The following is a 21,172-nucleotide window of genomic DNA, read 5'->3' as shown; positions in this document are numbered from 1 at the left end:
AATAACAGTAATTGGAGTCTGCAGCTCACATGAGGCAGAAGTCTATTCCCCATTGCCCTAGTTTCTGAGGATCCCATCGAGTGCTCAGGTGTCCTGTCCTTTGTTGGAACCCTTCCCTTTGAATCAGCGGGCTGGGCTTCTCTTGCAATTTCCTTGGCTGCCTCCAGAAAGCCTTTCCATAGGTTTGAGTTGCTTCCCTATGTCTGTGAAGGGATACAACCCTCCCTTTAATGTTCCCCAATCAATGGACACTACTTAAAAATAGACTACTGAGTTTCAGGACAGCAAGGAGGAGTAGAGAGGTGGATTACACTGCAGGAAAAGAAAGCAAACCTGAGTACTTTGCTGCTTCTAGACTAAGTGCAGCATCTGGACCCGTTACTGACTCTTTGCTTCTTGATTCTGTATTGCATGTTGATGGAGGCCACTGATCCTCCAAAAGGAGAGTCCCCTTTCTCATGTCCACTTTCCTGGGTCCCCAGGGTCGCACCCCTTTTCCAATCCCCTTCATGAGGAAGCAATACACAGGTCACTGCATAGTCATCAACTTTTCACATCATCATCGCAGAGCAATTTAAAACTTAGTTACTTGTTGATTGATTATGTACCATTTGCTTTCCTTTGCAGAGTCAAAGCACACTTAAATGTTTTGTTTTGTATTTTTCATCAGTAAAGCCCTGGATCTCAAAATGCAGCCACTCTGGGAAGCATAGTGGAGAATCCTCAGAAAATTTGGAATGGACCCACCATTTGACCCAGTTATCCCACTTCGCAGTTTATACCCAAAGGACTTAAAATCAGCATACTACAGTAAAACAGCCACATCAATGTTTATAGAGGCTCAATTCACAATAGCTAGATTGTGGAACCAACCTAGATGCCCTTCAACAGATGAATGGATAAAGAAACTGTGGTATATATACACAAAGGACTATTATTCAGCCATAAAGAAGGATAATATTATGGCATTTGCAGATAAATGGATGGAATTGGAGAATATCATGCTAAGTGGAATAAGCCAATCCCAAAATACAAAAGGTCAAATGTTTTCCCTGATATGTGGAGAATGAAACATAATGGGAGTGGGGGTGTAGGAACTGAGAGAAGAATGGGGGAACTTTAGATTATGTAGAAGGAAATGAGAGGAGGTGGGGTATGAAAAATGGTGGAATGAGACAGACATCATTACCCTATGACATGCATGATTACACAATGGTGTGAATCTACATCATGTACAACCATAGCAACGAAATGATGTACCCCATTTGTGTACAATGAATCAAAATGCAGTCTGTAAAAAATTAAAAAATAAATAATTAAAAAACAAGCTCTAACAAAGCAAAAATAAAAAATGCCCTTACAATTTTGAGATGACAAATCATTCTTAAGGTTTTCAAAGGTCCAAAGCCAAATTATGAAGCAGATAAATGATCAAAGCACTTGAACTTTCTTTTCCCCGAATCAGTCGCTGCCACTTTCAGCTAGTGGAAAATCTGTTCCCAAGGAAACATATGCATGTTTGAACTTCCAGAGGTTAGATGAGATTTCTCTCCCTACCTTTATTATTATGCTGTTGAATGATCTACCTTGTAGTGTTGCTTCGCAGAGGAGAAACTGCAGATGAAACATAGTCATACAAAAATTTGAACTTAGGGTAGGTTACAGGGAGGGAACTTCACCCCAGTCTGCCACATCCTTCAGTGTCCCCATCTTATTACTAATGCCTCTTTATGCCTCTCCAGTCTGTCCCTTCTATCCATTCTACAATCATCCGCTACAAGGCAGCCTATACTAGTTTGCCTTTCCACCTCCTAGTTAAGACTGGCAAATGAGAAGCGCTTCAAGACTGTGGCTTGCTTAGATGGATGGAGGACGCAATGAGAAGGAACAAGTAAGGCCAGAGATTTGGGGGTAGGATCCTGGTTGGGCAGTGCTGGGGACTGCTTTTATTCTAGTGGAAAGCTGGAAGAGAGTCAGTGTAGGACTTAAAGGAACAAGGTGAATTTGCAAAAGGTAGACTGTAAAGTCTGAATGGATTTGTACAGATCTCTTAGGCAGGAAAAGGAAGCATGGCTCAAGATCTAAAGAGAGAAGATTTTTATTTTCACAGGTTAAATTTGAGCTATTAACAGGATGAGGGAATAAGAAATAACCAGAACCATTGTCTGTTAGATACTTGCTGGTGCCTAATATACCAAGCATGCAATGACCATCTAATTTCCTCATTTCTAACTCTATACCGATTAAATTCCCCTCATTTTATAGATAAAGAAATGACCTACCTTGGTCATTGTTTACATGTAAAAGATGGAGGCAGGATTTGAAATCGGATCTGTCTGAATCTATATATTGTGCACTTATCACCTGTTCTGGTTATGCAGTATATAAACACCATGAGTACACTTCATCTCCCTTATCTTAGTGTGACTGGTTATCATCTTTGGAAAAAGGAACCAGCACAAAGGAAGAATGTAAACTTAAAGAAAAAATTTAAATGTAGGAAGGATGGGCACTGGGAAATCTTATTTCACGATTTGCTTAGGGGTGCCCTAATTGTTCTAGGGAATGAACTAAGATTTTAAATAACTGCACGTGATGTAAACATTTAATTCTTCCCCAATTCTATTTTATAACTAATGAAACGAAGGCTCCAAGAACTAGTAGCTCCAAGAACTAGTAGTCCACATAGCTAATATGTTCAAACTGGATTCAATCTGACCTGAGCTGTCAGTCTTCAGGGCACATTCCTGCCATCCCTCCAGAGCAACCTTTCGTGGAACACAAGCATTCATATCAGAGGTAGATTCATAATATTTTCTGGTAAAAAGATCGCATAGAGCTCATGTAACTCCATTCCTTCATGTTGTACTTGAGGAAATGGGGCATTAGAGAAGCAAATCGACTAGACAGTGATCAGAGAGTTTGTTAATGGAAAAGCTATGCTTTTTGCCCAGGTTTCTCTCTTTCATTTAGCTTTCTTTTGCCTCCCGAATTAACTGTCATTTAAATTTCAAGGACATTCTTTGACCAAGGCTGTATCCATATCTGTATACTAACATAGCACAAGGGTGAGCTTTCTGCTGCCTTGGGGCAGCTGTCTCTCAGGGAAAGCACATCACAAAGGGCCCTGCCTGGGGCTCTGATCCATTTTCTTTGGTGCTGCCAGGTATGGGGAATTAGATATTATTGACTTGCTTGCAGGCATTCTGTTAGCACTTTGGGAAAAAATCTGCCTGTCAGCTGCTTCAAAATGAAGACTAATTATTTTCCATTCTCCGGTCACAGACATCACAATATGATGGTGTATTTGCATTCAAATACTGCAAATATTTGACATGCACCATATACTAAATATTTGAGTTCACCCAAGCAAAGTGGGTGTCTCTGGGGAACCTAATATCTGCTGAGTTGTAGAATTCAGAGGTTTTATGAAGCAAAGGAAACACTGATGAAATTAAACTGACTTGGGAACAACAGTCAATCTGCCTTTCAAGGATAATCCTCTGTGTCTAAATTATATATGTATTATTGTCACTTATTTGCATGGCCAATTATAGGGACATTTCTTATTGTGAGATGCAATAATTTTATATAATTGCAGCAGCTTCAGCAGTTTTGAAGGAGGTTTCCCTAGCAGAACAAAGTCTCAGGGAAAACAAATTATGTTGATTTACTAGCAATTCTGCAAATGGGTTGTCTGGGGGAATCAGGGGGAGTCTTTTATGGAACACAAAGAAACTGCTCACTATTTGACATTTTAAATTGCTCACTTGGAATATGCAAAACTGCAGACTTCTAATTGCATGTTGTTGCCTCTGAGGAGCCACCAGTTTGCACTTGGATGAGGAGACTTCCTGTGTGATGATTAAGGGAGAGAAATGATACTCATTTAGCCCAGTCATGGAGGGCAGGGCAGAGGCTATGAACAACAAAAGCAGAGCAAAGCAAGCCTGTAGTAAATTCCTGTTTAAGTCTGCTCTGGTAGCTCCACAGTTTCACTGAAATTAGCTTATTTGAGTGGTGTCACTAAATAAGAAGCATGAAAAGAGAAAACACTTGGCAACTTTAAAATCATTCAATCTCATAAAACCCAGAACTAGGCAGGGTTTGGGGATCACCTAGGCCAACCGATGTTCAGTGTGCAGGCAGTTTGCACTGTCCAGGAGCACACAGCAGTGTAGGGGAGGAGTCGAGGCTGAATCCTGCTGGCAAGTGGTTGGGGTCCCACAAAAGCAGAGGATTCCTGGCAGGAATAGAGGTTTACAGAATTTTACAAGTGACGTATGGCATTTTATGTATTTCCCCATTAGATCTAGGAAACTGACAGTGGTGTTTCTGGAATGACCACTTGTAACTACTCTCTGAAGAGGACCTGGGAGACACTCTCTTGATGAGGCACTTGCATTTGTCAACTCTCACAGGGGGACATGGAGCAAAGAAGCCCTGTGGCCTCCAAGGACTGGGAGGCACTTTGGGTTGTGCAAATGATGTTAATAGGGTTATAAAAATTTGAGGCTGCTGTTTTCCTTCTGACTAAATGTTTAGGAAAATTTGACTTTCTTCAGGGAATTCCTGTCCTGAGTTGGTAGGGTGCTGGTAATAAATTTCTGTTTTATTTCTTTAAATAGAACCATGTCCGGTGTGTGTATGTGTGTGTGTGTGTGTGTGTGTGTCTATCCCCCAAACTTAATGCTTTAAACTCTTATCAGTATAACTGGTGCGGAACTTTCGTTTGTCATTTTATCATATTTTTTATACCAGATTAGAAAATTATAGAGGGCACAGTCTCAATCTGAAATCTAGCATGTCAGTGACTTACATGTGAAAAAAAAAATCTCAACAAACATTTCCAAATGAATAGACACATCCCTGACCATCCCTGGGCCTTGTCCTCCTTGGATGTCTCCCAGGACCTTCAACGGTGGGTACAGGTTAGGCTCTCGATTTCTCTTCCCCGGGTGGATTGGGCCATGGGCCTGGAGGCCTCTGTGTTGTTCCTGCCATCCCCTTGGTCACTATTTTCTTCTTCCAGGCCTTACATAGTAAAGAGGAATTTGAAGACCGCCCTCCAGAAGTGAAGACGTGGGCATATCGTTTTCCCATTTCTAAGTTTAGAAATAATAAGAATTTTTTAAAATCGCTACTCAGACAGGACTTGCTATGCTTATCATACATCTGTGAGTTTGCTGAATGGGAAACTGAACTGCCATCAGACTTAAAGAATTAGGGCCCTTTTCCATGACCCCTTAACTGTTTTTCCCCCAAACTCTTGTTGAAACAATGAACTGTCTTTAGTTTTTCTAATATTACTCCTTTACCCTTAAAATTCAAAATATCGTATAATTATCCTTGCTTTTGGCAATCTCTCTGTGAGGAGGATTTAAGGCTAATTTTCTGTAGGTCAATTTTTTTATTAATGTTTTTTCTAAGAAAACTTAATCTTTATTCTTAAATGAAACTTGTAATGAAATACCAGCTTTCTTAAATTCTACACGTGTTCTGCGTGTACTCCTATTTTGGTCAGATTCATATGATCCACTACTTACCTTATAATTCTCAAGTAGAAGTAAGTTATTACAATGCAAGAGCAGGAAGAATATAACAAATGGGAAATTAAAGGAGCCTAAAGTCAAGTTTGGGTAAAACTGTCATTGAAAACAATTCAGAGAAAGCTTAAGATGGAAGAGAATGGAGGACTAAATAGAGAACAGGAGGGAGGATGGTCGTTTGTGAAAATTGATTCAGGCTGGGCACTTGGGACAAATGAGGAATTCACCTCATGTAAGGTATGTTGTCTGACGGGAGGACTGAGCCTGCAACCTTCACTTACTACTGAGGCATGCCATTTGAAAGCAACTTGGCATCCTATCAGGTACTTGGGCATTAAAAATGGTCCAAGCCATCGACACCCTTTACTCTGTAAGCATAAGTAAGGGCTAAAATCACTATATTCTAATAATTTAATAAACCAGACTACAAATGCCCTCCAAACAATGAATATTCATCCTTGACAATGAGCTCATGTTTAAAATATTACAAATTATGTGAGACTCAGGAGATGCAACCAACAGAATAATGACCATTCTAGGACCAAGACAAATTTTTTCAATTTTTATTGTGTTAAAATACACATAACATAAAATTTATATCTGAACCATTTTTAAGTGTGTGATCCAGTGTTATTAAATACATTCATAATGTTCATGGTATAGCCGTCCCCACCGTACATTCCCCAAATTCTTTTGTCTTGAAGGACTGAAACTCTATACCCATTAAACAAAAGTTTAATGGATCTCTGGTCTAATTCCTAAGTATTTGATCCATTTTGAGTTGAGTTTTGTGCAGGGTGAGAGACACAGGTTTAATTTCATTTTACTGCATATGGATTTCCAGTTTTCCCAGCACCTTTTGTTGAACAGACTATCTTTTCCCCATTGTATATTTTTGGCACCTTTGTCTAGTATGAGGTGACTGTATTTATGTGATTTTGTCTCTGTGCCTTCTATTCTGTACCATCGGTCTGCCTGTCTATTTTGGTACCAATACCATGCCATTTTTGCTACTATTGCTCTGTAGTATAGTTTAATGTCTGGTATTGTGATACCTCCTGTTTCACTTTTTCTACTCAGGATTGTTTTGTCTATTTGAGGTCTCTTGTTCTTCCAGATGAAGGTCATGATTGCTTTCTCTATTTCTATGAGGAATGCCATTGGGATTTTAATCGGAATTGCATTGAATCTGTATAGCTCATTTGGTAGAATGGTCATTTCGACAATATTAATTCTGCCTATCTAAGAGCATGAGAGATCTTTCCATCTTCTAAGGTTTTCTTTAATTTATTTCTTTAGTGTTCTGTAGTTCTCATTGTACAGGTCTTTCCTGCTTTTGTTAGATTGATTCCCAAGTATTTTATTTTTTCAAGGTTATTGTGAATGGTGTAGTTTTTCTAACTTCTCTTTCTGAAGATTCATCACTCATTGTAGAGGTCATTCACCTAGCAGCAGACAAAGTAGGCCTGAATCTTCATCATGTTGGCTTAGGATCAGACTTCCTCAACAAGACTCCCAAAGCACAAGAAATCAAAGCAAGAATCAATAAATGGGATGGACTCAAACTAAGAATTGTTTTCTTAGCAAAGGATACAATCAAGAATGTAAAGAGAGAGCCTACAGAGTGGGAGAAAATCTTTTCCACACACACTTCAGATAGAGCACTTATCTCCAAAATTTATAAAAACTTACAAAACTTTACAACAAAAACACAAAGAACCCAATCATAAATAGGCCAAGGAACTGAACAGACACTTTACAGAAGAAGACATACAGGCAACTAATAAATATATGAAAAAGTGTTCAACATCTGTAGTAATTAGAGAAATGCAAATTAAAACAACTGTAAGATTTCATCTTACTCCAATTAGAATGGCTATTATCAAGAACACAAACAATAAGAGATGTTGGCGTGGATGTGGGGGAAAAGGCATACTTTTACTTTGCTGGTGGAGTTGCAAATTGGTGCAGCCACTCTGGAAAGCAGTGTGGAGAATCCTCAGAACACTTGGAATGGACCCGCCTTTTGACCCAGTTATTCCATTCCTCAGTTTATACCCAAAGGACTTAAAATCAGCATACTATAGTGACATAGCCACATCAATGTTTATAGCAGCTCAATTCACAATAGGTAGATTGTGGAACCAACCTAGATGCCCTTCAACAGATGAATGGATAAAGAAACTGTGGTATATATACACAATGGAATATTATTCAGCCATAAAGAAGAATAATATTATGGCATTTGCAGATAAATGGATGGAATTAGAGAATATCATGCTAAGTGAAATAAGTCAATCCCAAGAAACCAAAGGCTGAATGTTTTCCCTGATAAGTGGAGCGTGATATATAATGGGAGTGGGGGTGTAGGGAGTGAGAGAAGAATGGGGGAACTTTAGATTATGTAGAAGGAAATGAGAGGGAGGGGGACATGAAAAATGGTGGAATGAGACAGACGTCATTAGCCTATGTACATGTATGATTACACGAATGGTATGAATCTACATCGTGTACAACCATAGAAACGAAATGATATACCCCATTGTGTACAATGAATCAAAATGCAGTCTGTAAACAATTAAAAAAAATTTTAAAAATCTTAAAAACGTTTAATGGGTATAGAGTTTCAGTTCAATCCCCAGTACCATGAACACAAAAAAATAGCTGCCCATCTTCCCTCATCTACCTCCTGTTGCTATGATTTGGACGGCTGTAAGTATCTCACGTAAGTGGAATCATACTTGTATTTTTGTGACTGTGCTATGGTTTGAATGTTCCCTCCAAAACTCATGTTGAAATTTAATTGCCACTGTAATCAGTATTGAAAGGAAGGACCCTTAATAGAAATTAGAGAGTGAAGTTTCTTCCCTCTTGAATGGGTTAATGGCAGCATCATGGGGGTGGATTAGTTATCCCAGAATGGGTTCCTAATAAGAAGGATACATTCAGCCTGAGTTTCCTCTCCTGCCTCACATGTGTACTCGCATTCCCTTCCATCATGTTATTGGGCAGCAAGAATTGTTCCTCAGTGTTGGACTCCCCAGCCTCCAGAATAATGAACCAAATAAACTTCTTTTGTTTATAATTTGCTCAGTCTGTGGCATTCTGTAATAGCAGCAGAAAACAGAGGAAGGTAGGATTTCTACAAACAAAACAAAACAAAAAACCTCCTTCTAGAATTCTGACTAGTAATGCATTAAAACAATAGATCAATTTGAGAAGAACTGACATCTTAATAGTATCACGTCTTCCAGTCAATGAACATGATGTACATCTCCATTTACTTTCACTTAGTATACTCTCCTCAAAGTGCATCCATGTTGTAGCTTTTGTAAAAGTTTCCTCCTTTTTTTTTTTTTTTTTTTTTTTTGAGGTACTGGGGATCCGAACCCAGGGCCTTGTGCTTGTAAGGCAAGCACTCTACCAACTGAGCTATCTCCCCAGCCCCAATTTCCTCCCTTTTAAGACTGAATAATGTTCCACATTTTGCTTATCCAGTGCTTCCACCTTTTAGTTATTGTGAATTCTGTTGGTTAAACATGGTATACAAATATCTCTCTGTAAATTCTTTTGGCATTTACTTCACAGTGGAATTGTTGAATAATATGGTAATTCTGTTTTTAATTATTTTTAGTAATTGCCATGGTGTTTTCCACAGCAAGTATGCCATAGCAACCCTCCTACCACCAGTGTATGAGCTCCAGATTCTCTTGATTCTTCCAATACTTGTTCTGTTCTGTTGTTTTGATAACAGACACCCAAATTGGTATGAAGTGGTATCTCACCATGGTTTTTTACTTGTTTAGTAATGCTGAACAGCTTTTCATGTGATACTGATTCTTTGTAATATTTGTCTATTAAATATTTTAATGTCTATTAAATATTTCTTCACAATATTTAATATATCTATTAAAGTCCTTTGCCCATTTTTCAAATCAGGCTGCTTTTATTGTTCTTGTTTAGTTATAGGTGTTTTCCATATATTTTGGATATTAATTCCTTAGTAGATATATGATACACAAGTATTTTACCACATTTTGTGAATTGCCTTTTTACTCTGTTGATATTGTCTTTTATTGTCCTCACATTTTTTAATTGGTGCATTATACTTGTACATATTGATGGGTTTTGTTGTTACATATTTGTACTAGATATTGTCTTTTTTTAAAATTTATTTTTATTGTAAACAAATGGGATACATCTTGTTACCCTGTACATGGAGTAGAGGCATACCATTTGCGTAATCATACATTTACATAGGGTAATGGTGTTTGATTCATTCTGTTATTTTTCCCTTCCCCCACCCCTCCCACCCCTCTTTTCCCTCTATACAGTCCTTCCTTCCTCCATTCTTGCCCCTTCCCCCCCAATACGTGTCATCATCCGCTTATCAGCAAGATCATTCTTCCTTTGGTTTTTTGAGATTGGCTTATCTCACTTAGCATGATATACTCCAATTCCATCCATTTGCCTGCAAATACCATGATTTTATTATTTTTTATGGCTGAATAATATTGCATTGTATAAATATACCACAGTTTCATTATCCATTCATCAATTGAAGGACATCTAGGTTGGTTTCACAATCTGGCTATTGTGAATTGAGCAGCTATGAACATTGATGTGGCTGCATCTGTGTAGTATGCTGATTTTAAATCCTTTGGGTATAGGCCAAGGAGTGGGATAGCTGGGTCAAATGGTGGTTCCATTCCAGCTTTCTAAGGAATCTCCACACAGCTTTCCAGATTGGCTGCACTAATTTTTAACCCCACCAGCAATGTATGAGTGTACCTTTTCCCCACATCCTTGCCAACACCTATTATTGCTTGTGTTCTTGATAATCGCCATTCTAATTGGGGTGAGATGGAATCTTAGGGTCGTTTTGATTTGCATTTCTCTTATTACTAGAGATGGTGAACATTTTTTCATATGTCTGTTGATTGCTTGTAGATCTTCTTCTGTGAAGTGTCTGTTCATTTCCTTAGCCCATTTGTTGATTGGATTATTTGTATTCTTGGTGTTGAGTTTTTTGAGTTCTTTGTAGATTCTGGAAATTCTATCTGAAGTATGATTGCCAAAGATTTTCTCCCACTCTGTAGGCTCTCTCTTCGCATTGCTGATAGTTTCCTTTGCTGAGAGAAAGCTATTTAGTTTGAATCTATCCCAGTTATTGATTCTTGCTTTTATTTCTTGCACTATGGGAGTCCTGTTAAGGAAGTCTGATCCTGGCGGACATAATGAAGATTTGGACCTACTTTTACTTCTGTAAGATGAAGGGTCTCTGGTCTGATTCCGAGGTCCTTGACCCATTTTGAGTTGAGTTTTGTGCAGGGTGAGAGATAGGGGTTTAATTTCATTCTTTTGCATATGGATTTCCAGTTTTTCCCAGCACCATTTGTTAAAGGCTGAGAGAGAAAAGAATCAAATTACATTCAGGGGGAAACCAATAAGGATATCAGCATGTTTTTCAATCTAGACCCTAAAAGCCAGAAGGACCTGGAACAACATTTTTCAAGCCCTGAAAGAAAACAGATGCCAACCAAGAATTTTATACCCAGCAAAACTTACCTTCAGATTTGATGACAAAATAAAATCCTTCCATGATAAACAAAAACTAAAAGAATTTACAAAAAGAAAGCCAGCATTACAGAACATTTTCAGCAAAATATTCCATGAGGAAGAGATGAAAAACAATGATGCAAATCAGCAAATGGAGGAACTCCCCTAAAGGAATAGCCAAATAAAGGAGAAACCAAGTTGTGTCAAAAAACAAAAATGAGTCAAGTGACTGGGAATACAAATCATATCACAATAATAACCCTGAATGTTAATGGCCTGAACTCATCAATCAAAAGACATAGACTGGCAGATTGGATTAAAAAGAAAAATCCAACAATATGCTGCCTGCAAGAGACTCATCTCATAGAAAGAGATACCCATAGACTAAAGGTGAAAGGATGGGTAAAAATATACCATGCACATGGACACAGCAAAAAAGCTGGAGAATCCATCCTCATTTCAGATAATGTGGACTTCAAGCCAAAGTTAGTCAGAAGGGATAAAGAAGGACATTTCATACTGCTTAAGGGAAGCATAGATCAGCAAGACATAACAATCATAAATATCTATGCCCCAAACAGTGACTCATCCATGTACGTCAAACAAATCCTTCTCAATTCCAGAAATCAAATACAATAATAATAATATTCCACAACACAATAATATTCCACAACACAATAATGCTAGGTGATTTTAACACACCTCTCTCTCTACTGGACAGATCTACCAAACAAAAATTGAATAAAGAAATCATAGATCTCAATAAAACAATCAATAATTTAGACTTAATGAACATATATAGAATATACCATCCAACAAAGAGCGAATATACCTTCTTCTCAGCAGCACATGGATCCTTCTCTAAAATAGACCATATTTTATACCATAAAGCTAATGTTAGCAAATACAAGAAGATAGAGATACTACCTTGTATTCTATCAGATCATAATGGATTGAAATTAGAAATAAATGACAGAATAAAAAACAGAAACTACTCCAACACCTGGAGATTAAATAATATGCTATTATATGATGAATGGATAACAGAAGACATCAGGAGGGAAATAAAAAAATTCTTAGAAGTAAATGAGAACAAAGACACATCATATCAAAATCTCTGGGACACTCTGAAAGCAGTACTTAGAGGAAGATTTATTTCATGGCGTGTATTCAACAAAAGAAGAAAAATATCAACAAATAAATGACTTAACAGTACAGCTCAAAGCCCTAGAAAAAGAAGAACAGACCAACACCAAAAGTAGTAGAAGACAGGAAATAGTTAAAATCAGAGCTGAAATCAATGAAATTGAAACAACAACAAGAAAAAACAATAGAAAAAATTAACAAAATAAATAGTTGGTTCTTTGAAAAAATAAACAAAATTGATAAACCCTTAGCCACACTAACAAAGAGAAGGAGAGAGAAAACTCAAATTACTAAAATTCGGAATGAACAAGGAAATATCATGACAGACACGAGTGAAATACAAATATAATTAGAAGTTATATTGAAAATCTATACTCCAACAAAACAGAAAATCTTGAAGACATCAACAGGTTTCCAGAGACATATGAATTGCCTAAACTGAACTAGGAGGACATACACAATTTAAATAGATCAATCAAGTAATGAAATAGAAGAAGTCATCAACAGCCTTTAGACACAGTCTCACTGAGTTGCTTAGCCCCTCACCATTGCTGAGGCTGGCTTTAAATCTCCTGCCTCAGCCACCCAAGCCTCTGGGATTACCAGCGTGTGCCACCATGCCCATCAGTTGTGAAGCTTTTGACTTATGTTTTCTTCTAAGGTTTTTGTAGTATAGGTCTGTGATACATTTTGGGTTAATTTTTGGATGTAGTGTTAAATAAAGGTCCATTTTCATTCTCTTACATGTGAATATTCCATTTCCCTAGCACTATTTGTTAAAAAGTCTGTCCAGATGGTGTTGCTAAATTTCCACAAGTTTGTGAATTTTCCAGTTTTCCTTCTATTATTGATTTTGAACTTCATCCTGTTGTAGTTAGAGAAGATTCTTTGTGTGATATCCATCTTTTAAAATCTATTGGGACTTAATTTGTGGCCTGACACATGGTTTGTACTGGAGAATGTCTCCTGTGCACTTGAGAGGAATGTGTATGCTGTCATTGTTGGGTAGAGAGTTCTGTGCTTGTCTGTTAGTTCTAGTTGGTTGGCTCTGTTCAGTCCACTATTTCCTTACATTTCTTCTATCTGGTAATTCTATCTATTGAAAGTAGGGTATTGAAGTTTCCACCTATTATTGCAGAACTGCCCTTTTCCTCTTTTAGTTTTACCAGTTTTTAATTTCTATATTTTGATGATCTGTTATTGGGTGAGCAAATGTTAATAATTGTATGTTTCCTGTATTTGCTTATATATATAATGCCTTTTTTGGTTTCTTGTGACCTTTTTTGCTTAAAGCCTATTTAATCTGATATGGTATAGCCACTCTGCTTTATTTTGGTTACTATTTACCTGGAATATCTTTTGTCATCCTTTCACTTTCAATTTATTTGCATCTTTGAATCTAAAGTGAGTCTCTTGTAGATAGTGCAGAATTGAATCCTGTGTTTGAATCAATTCTGCTATTCTGTCTTTGGATTGCAGAGCTTAATGCACTTGAATTTCAACTAATACTGACATGGAAAGACTTACTTCTGTCATTTTACTATTAGTTTTCTATATGCCTCATGGATTTTGCCCTTCATTTCCTTCATTACCATCTTCTTTGGTGTTGTTGACTTTTTGTAACAAAATATTTAAATCCTTTCTCATTTTCTTATTTTGCATATTCTATAGCTATTTTTCTTTGCAGTTACTATGGAGATTACATTTAACATCCTAAGTTATAACACTATAATTTGAATTCATACCAGCTTAATTTCAATAACATACAAAAATTCTGCTCCTTAACAGCTTTGTCTCCACCCTTTTCTGTTGTTGATGTCACAAAACTACATCCTTATATATTGTGTGCCTCAAAGTATAAACTAAGAATTCTTAAATGCATTAATTTCTTGTGTAGAAAACAAAATGTAGATTTACGAACCAAATTTTCAGTAATACTTTTAGGTTAGTAATATTTTTGTTAAAAGTATCAATCTCTTAAGGCTTTAGGAAACAAAAAGTCAAGCTATAAACATTTGCTACAATACTACTAGCTTTAGTAATTGTCCAGGTGTTTGTCTTTATTGAGGGTTTTAATATTTTCATATGGTTTTAATTCTTTCTAATGTTCTTTTGATTCACCTATAGAACTTCCTTGAGCATTTCTCCCAAGCCAGGTCTGGTTGCAACACTTCCTAAGCTTTTGTTTATCTAAGATGTCTCAAAATTCCTCTCAATTGTGAAGGACACTTTGCCAGATATAGGATTCTTTGTAGATATGTTTTTTCTTTTGTCCCTTTTAATTCTTTGAATATGTTGGTCCACTGCCTTCTGGATCCAAAGTTTCTAGTGATCAGTCCCGGCTGACTGTCTTGCTAAGTTTCCCTTGTATGTTAAGAGATGCTTCTTTCTTTCTGCCTGTAAGATTTTCGTCTTTGACTCTCAAAATTTGATGACAATATGGTGGTGTGTGTCTCTCTGAGTTCTTCTTACTTGGAGTTTTTTGTTTCTTGAGTGTTTATATTCATATTTTTCATCATTTGGGAATTTTTCAACCATATTTTTTCTCTTCTCTCTACTCAATTCTCTCTCTTCTACTTCTGGGGCACTCAATGCATATGTTGGTCTGCTTGGTGTTTTCTGACATCTATTCATTTTTCTTTCCTCTTTTTTCTTTAATTCCCAAGACTTGATAATTCCTACTGTTTGCTATTTCTTTCCTCCCCTTGCTCAAATCTGCTTTTAAATCCCTATAGGAAAAAAAAATTAATATCAGTTAAGGTACTTTGCATCTCCAGAATTTCTTCTTGGTTTTGTTTTAGAGTTTCTCTTTATCATGATTTCCACTTTGTTCATCTATATATCATTTTCTTGATTTTTTATACATCTACCTTTAGTCCTTTGAACATCCCTAAAACACTTTTTATTATGGTTTGGACAACTTGCTTGCCTCTTCACGTCCCACCATGCTGTGCTGTGCCAGGAAGGCCTCCCCGGCTTTCCCAGCCTCTAAAATCATCAGCTAAGTAAACTTCTTTTATTTATAAATTAACTAGTTTCTGGAATTTTATTATAACATCAGAAATGAACTAAGACCATTTTAAAGTCTTTATCATGTATATCAACCATCAAGTCTTTTTCAGGGACAGTTTTTATTTTCTTTGGAATGTTTTATACTCCCCTGTTGCTTTGTATACTTTTTTTTTTTGTAGACAACTGGACATTCAAATATAATAATGTGGTAACTTTGGAAATAAAATTCTCTCCCCCAGGCTGGCTTTATTATTGTTTATTTTCTTATTGTATATGTTGTCTTCTTTCCAAGGATCAGTTTAAGACATAAAATTAAGGTCTTTGTAGGTGTCTGCTGAGTCTGTTACCTTTCCCTGGGTAGGCACAGTCATTTACTAATCTGAAAATCAAGTCATTTTTTAATTCCTAAGTTGTTAATACCTGGCTCTCCAAAGGAGAAAAGATAAAAATAAAGGAAGGCAAAAATGTCACTGGTCCTTTAAATCCCTTGAATGTCACTTCAACCAGACAGGGAGGGATTTGTAACAAGAGTGAGTAGGGAGTACAGTAAAAATGACTACCTACCTCTGCCTCTACCTGTGTGTTCAGCAATCATTAGTCAGAGCACCGATCCCTAATATTTGTAGACAAATATTGCCTTCTGTTGCTCCTGTATGCTGTTTATAACCTACTAAAGGACCATGTGCAGCAACTTGCTATGGGGCCACAGGTGAGAGATGGGACCTGCTACTATGTCAAGATCTGTAAATGATCAAAATTAACTGCCTTCCCCGAAAGTCAAAAGCCTTCAATAGACTCTAGAGTTTCACAGGAGTTGCCTTGGACAGGTTCAGCCAGTGTAATTGTTGGGTAGATGGGGAATTTCTGGTGCTTCCTACTCTGTTAGCTGCCTGGAATCATCTCTCAAGACCTAACACTTAAAATCAAAACCTATAAAATGGGAATATTTAAAATGATTATAGAAATAGAGGAATAAGTAGAAAATATACTGAAAAAAATAAAATAGTGTGGAAAAGAACAGATGGATTAGAAAAAATAAATTGACTTTCTAGGAATGAAAGATGGAATACTTGACAATTAAAAGCATGAGAGGTGGGTTAAATAAATGATGAAGTGAATAAGAAGATTTAGTTGAACTAAATTATCTGTATAAGGAAAATTCTTAGAATGTCTAACAGAGAAAAGATGGTGATGGAAACATTCCTAACAGCAAGAAAAGGCAAGCATGATTCAAGTCTTTCCTTGATTATGTTTCCTGGTATTCCATAGGGCAAAGCAAGTCACATGGTCAAGCTCAGAGTTAGTGTGTGTGGGGAGGTGGTTGGAGGGTGTGGGAGTTGGCAGCTATCCATAGGAGTGGATACAGAAGGATGTGATTCATTGGTGCCGTTACTGTAAGAGTTTGCCTCAGGGCAAGTAAAATTTTAGCTGAAGTCAATACTCAATTAATTGTAAATTGCAGACAAATGAAATCTAAGTCTTCCTATTCCTTTATAAACCTTGGTCATTTCTTAGTTCATGATGGTATGTTTGAACTATTCACCAGAAGGGATTTAGATTTAGTCTAGATAGGCAGCCAATCTGACTCCTTCAGGTAAAAACAGACTTCCACTAAAACATCTCCTAACCACCTGTCCGTTTTAGCCAGAAGGATTGTCTTACATGGTCCCTCAAATGTGCTTCTTTGGAGAGCTTGCTTTGGAGCAGTGAATTATTGCTTCTGTTGAAGGATCAAATGACTAACCTTCCCATTCATATCTCACTGCCACAGGCAAAGAATCTCTTGACCTCTTTAGAAGCTGGAAGAAAGATGATGCCCTCTAGTACTTTGGACAGTTCAGCCCACAAGAATATAATTAATCATTACTTTCTGGGTCAGCTCCTGAAACAGCTCCTTTATCATCATCCATCTTTTTCTAGAAGATATCTTTACATTCCACTTTGTTAAAAAAGAATAATGTGGCTGCCTTTGGTTGGAGTGGGATAGAACTCTGGGAGAGCATTTTTGAAGTGGGGGAAATTAAAAAAAAAAAAAAAATACCCGTAGTGTTTTTGCGAAGGTTCTAAGGTTATTTTTGAGGATGTGTGTGTATTCAGAAAATTATCACTTATGTAGACTGTAGTGGACATTTATTGCCACCAACTATTGCTTCTTTACTTCTTCCCAACAAAGCCAGATTCCCATAAGGGAGCTTATGTGTTTTCTGGAAAACTGAGCTGTTGAATCCAGCTTTATCTGAAGCAAATTTTTGGTTATAGGAATCGAGACATTCCCTTTTGTGTAATCTAGTTTGAGTCAGACTATTTTGTGTGTAACCTCAAACATCCTCATTAAGTTACAGCTGACCCCAAAGAGAAGATAAAATTCTCAGGCTGTGAAATACTTTTTGGGATACACAATTTAGAAAGAGGAGAGTGAAATGATGATGATAATGGAGGCAAAATTATAACCCAGAGAAGAAGAACTTTACATATTTTGTTCCTTGTGTAGGAAGGATCTTGACACATCCTGGTGCAAGAACTATCCATAGTGAAAACAGAACTGTTTTCTTACTGGAATAAGGTTTATTCTGTGTCTCAGGTGAATCTGCCTCAGTGTTCTGTCCATACACAGAATCATGTGTATTAAAATTAATTTAACAGACACTTATTGAGCACATATTTTGTGCCAGATGCTTGAAGTACAGAGAACAATTTAAAAAGTTCCCTCTACTCGAAAATTCAAAAATAAATGCAAAGAGAGGGAAGATATTCTATAAAATAGTTGCAATTCAATGTAGTAAATCTGTACAAAGTGTTAGAAGATCATTAATGGAATGATAGCTTCCACCTATAGTTTGGAGAGTGCTTTCTAAATGCTCATTCATGGCTACTTTTCCACCTGTGGAAAAATAAAAAAGTACTAACAATCGAATTCACAAAATTTTCTTAAAATCAGATTCATAGGGTTGAAAATATGTCATCTATCCTAAGGTTTTAGTATTCCTTCTTATTTTTGGTCCTAACTTGTCCTATGTAATTTGAAATGCATGTGTCAGATCTTATTTAAAAAAGTAAAAGTAGACAATCATTTATTAGATCACCCTTTCTTTTTTAAAATAATGTCTGTGGTACAAAGGTTTGGTAATCACTTGTCTAGGGTACAGTTGAAGAAGGTTTGGGGTAGAGGTTATTCTGAAACAGATCTTGCAAAACAAAATTTCAACAAGCGGAGTCCAGAGGACAGGGAGCTTTGTGTAAGCAGATGTGGAGATACGAAGTGGTGGGTCCTGTTTGGGGAGCAGCATCTGTTTTGGCCTATTTTAAGATGATAGGCAGTAATGGAGGATGTGGCAAGCATTGAAGTTGAAATAATTGCCTTGATTAAAATATTAAAAGACCTTGAATGTCATACTAAAGAATTTAGATTGGCTCTACTAAGCATTTGGAGTCACCGAGGCATTTTAAAGTAGGGAAATAACATGGTCAAACATGTGATTTAGAAAGATAAATGAATAGGGAAATGTGTCAGTTTCTTTGACAGTTACATTTTTCATGGAACTGAAAGTAGAAGCTACTATGTAAATATAAAGAATAAATCTCTTAAGAGGTCTCATATCTATCAACAGAAGGAATTGGTTAGTGATTCATGCAAAAAATATGAATCTCAAACTTGGCTTTAGCGGGTGATTTTCAGACCAGAGAGGGAACAACACTCCCCACCTTTCTCTCCCTCCTACATGACCTCAGAGCATTGCCCACTTCTAGTGGATCTTTTTTTTTTCATTGTATCTTATAGGTAGAGGTTTCGTGTCTGGCATGTTGTACTGGGAGAATATCTGTTGATCTGTACAGAAGTCAAACTGTGTCTCCAATAGTGTAACCTGTGACTCTTTGGGAGAATGAGGGCAAGATAAGCTTGTAGAGCCTGAGTCTCTTGAAGGAGAGACTGGGAGAGAGTTGCTGGTTTTATTTCCTCACTCTAAATGAAAATTAAATCAAAGAGCAACCGGGCTGCCACATGCCCCTGCATCTCTGTATTGGCTTAACTTGAGAGAGAACCTAATGGAAAGAAAAATGCCTTAAGGTTGCCGAGGATCATTGGGGTTCCAGGTCCTTGCTTATTAGCTACATGAGCTTGACCAATCATCTTAGCTCTTTGTCTTCACTTTGTTCATTGTCTACTTAATATCATAAAATTGCTAGGAAGTTCAATAAGATGAATAAATAAAGCCCAATTCCTGGCCCATCATGTACATCTGCAGACTGGAGATGACATCTCATGGACAAGAATGGACTGCCAGTCTCATCTTACATTTTCAGTGTCCAGCATCCATTTGCTTATGTGCCTACCACATGTCTAAATTCCAAAAAGCTATAAATCACAATAACATTAAATACATATATTATTTGTATCTAGATTGGCAAGTATACTTCTATAGTGAAAAGTGTCAAACTATATGCAAAGCAACAATTCATAAGAAATAACTGTGAATCCTGAATATTCAAGTTAATTAAATATTTGCCAAAGACAATAACATTTTCTATGAAGACTCCGGACGATGGCCACTGGGTTAGTACAGAAGGAGAGGAGGGAAAGGTATTTTCCTTTACTTATAGACTAGCTCATGCTCACTCCCAGACTCCCCTGACTTCTTTCCTTTGTTGGGAGGGGGACTCTTTTATTTACCCCAAGGCTCAGCTCCTCTCTCTTAGCCACCCTTGCCCTGCCATCCAACCACTTTGTGAAGGTCCCTGGGGTTGCAGCATCTGGATTCTCCTTCCTCTCCTCAGTCCTATTCAAATGACTTCTTATCACAGATTGTATCCCTACTGCTCCCCACATTGGCATTACCCTTTTAAATTCCTCAAAGGGACCTGTAGCTTGAAGGCCAGGTTTTTGCATCCCCTCCAACTGTTAGCCCATAATGCCTCTTTATTTTTCCATATCTGACTCTGTCGTGGAACAGGCTTGTCTGTGGAAGCACACAGACTCTCCAGCCCAAGGTCCGAACTCTATCCATACACCTTGCAATGGCACCCCTTGGGTGCCAAGGGATTTACAGATTGGTGGTATGTCAGAAAGCTGGACCAGGGAAGAAATATAAGCTGGTTCTGGAATTGGGGTTAGGATTACTGGGGCAGAGTCACTATTCCCCAAGCATTAGGGAGGAGGGGGTCATAGGCTGCAGGTGGCCACATTTCCCTGGCTGCATCTCTATTGAGAGAAATGTGGATGGAGGGGGACCACAGTGGGGGTCTCTAAACCCTTTAGCCAAGTGCCGCCGGGAGCTTGACCAGTTTCAGGTACAATTTTGTGCACTATCCTTTCCCCTGTTTCTCCAGTCCCTTTTCAGTACCTCTGGTCTTTTCCCTCTTTTATCTTAGTAATGTGTTTGAGGGTAGTGCTGAGGATTGGCCCCAGGGTCTCACACCTATTTAAGGCAGGTGCTCTACCACTGAGCTCCATCCCCAGCTACTTTTTTTTTTGAGACAGGACCTCGCTAAATTTTTGAGACTGGTCTCCAACTTGTGATCCTCTCAACCTCCCAAGTAGCTGGGATTACAGGTGTGGGCCACAATGTCTGACATTCTTGGTAATTTTTTTCCTTCATATTTCACTTGTTGTTAGTAAAACTAAGTTTGAGACAAATTAGATTTTCTGCTTCTGCTGGTGGGTGGGGTCTATGTAAGCTGCAGGCCTCTGCAGCCAAGAAAGTCCATTTTAGTGTTAGCAGCTAATTATAGCAGGGGATACCTGCTGGCATCAGCTCAGAGGGTCACAGCCAGCAAAACTGGATTCTTCTCCACTACTATCGAATGGAATGTTGCAGCCCTTAATGGAGGGCTATACCCTCCAGTGTTGCAGTGAACTCTAGCAGCTCACTGCCAATTTCTTTCCTGATTCTTTTTTCACAAAGAACGGA

This window comes from Sciurus carolinensis, chromosome 6 (assembly GCF_902686445.1).
Source record: "Sciurus carolinensis chromosome 6, mSciCar1.2, whole genome shotgun sequence".
Classification (NCBI taxonomy): domain Eukaryota; kingdom Metazoa; phylum Chordata; class Mammalia; order Rodentia; family Sciuridae; genus Sciurus; species Sciurus carolinensis.
This window is presented reverse-complemented; position numbering follows the sequence as displayed.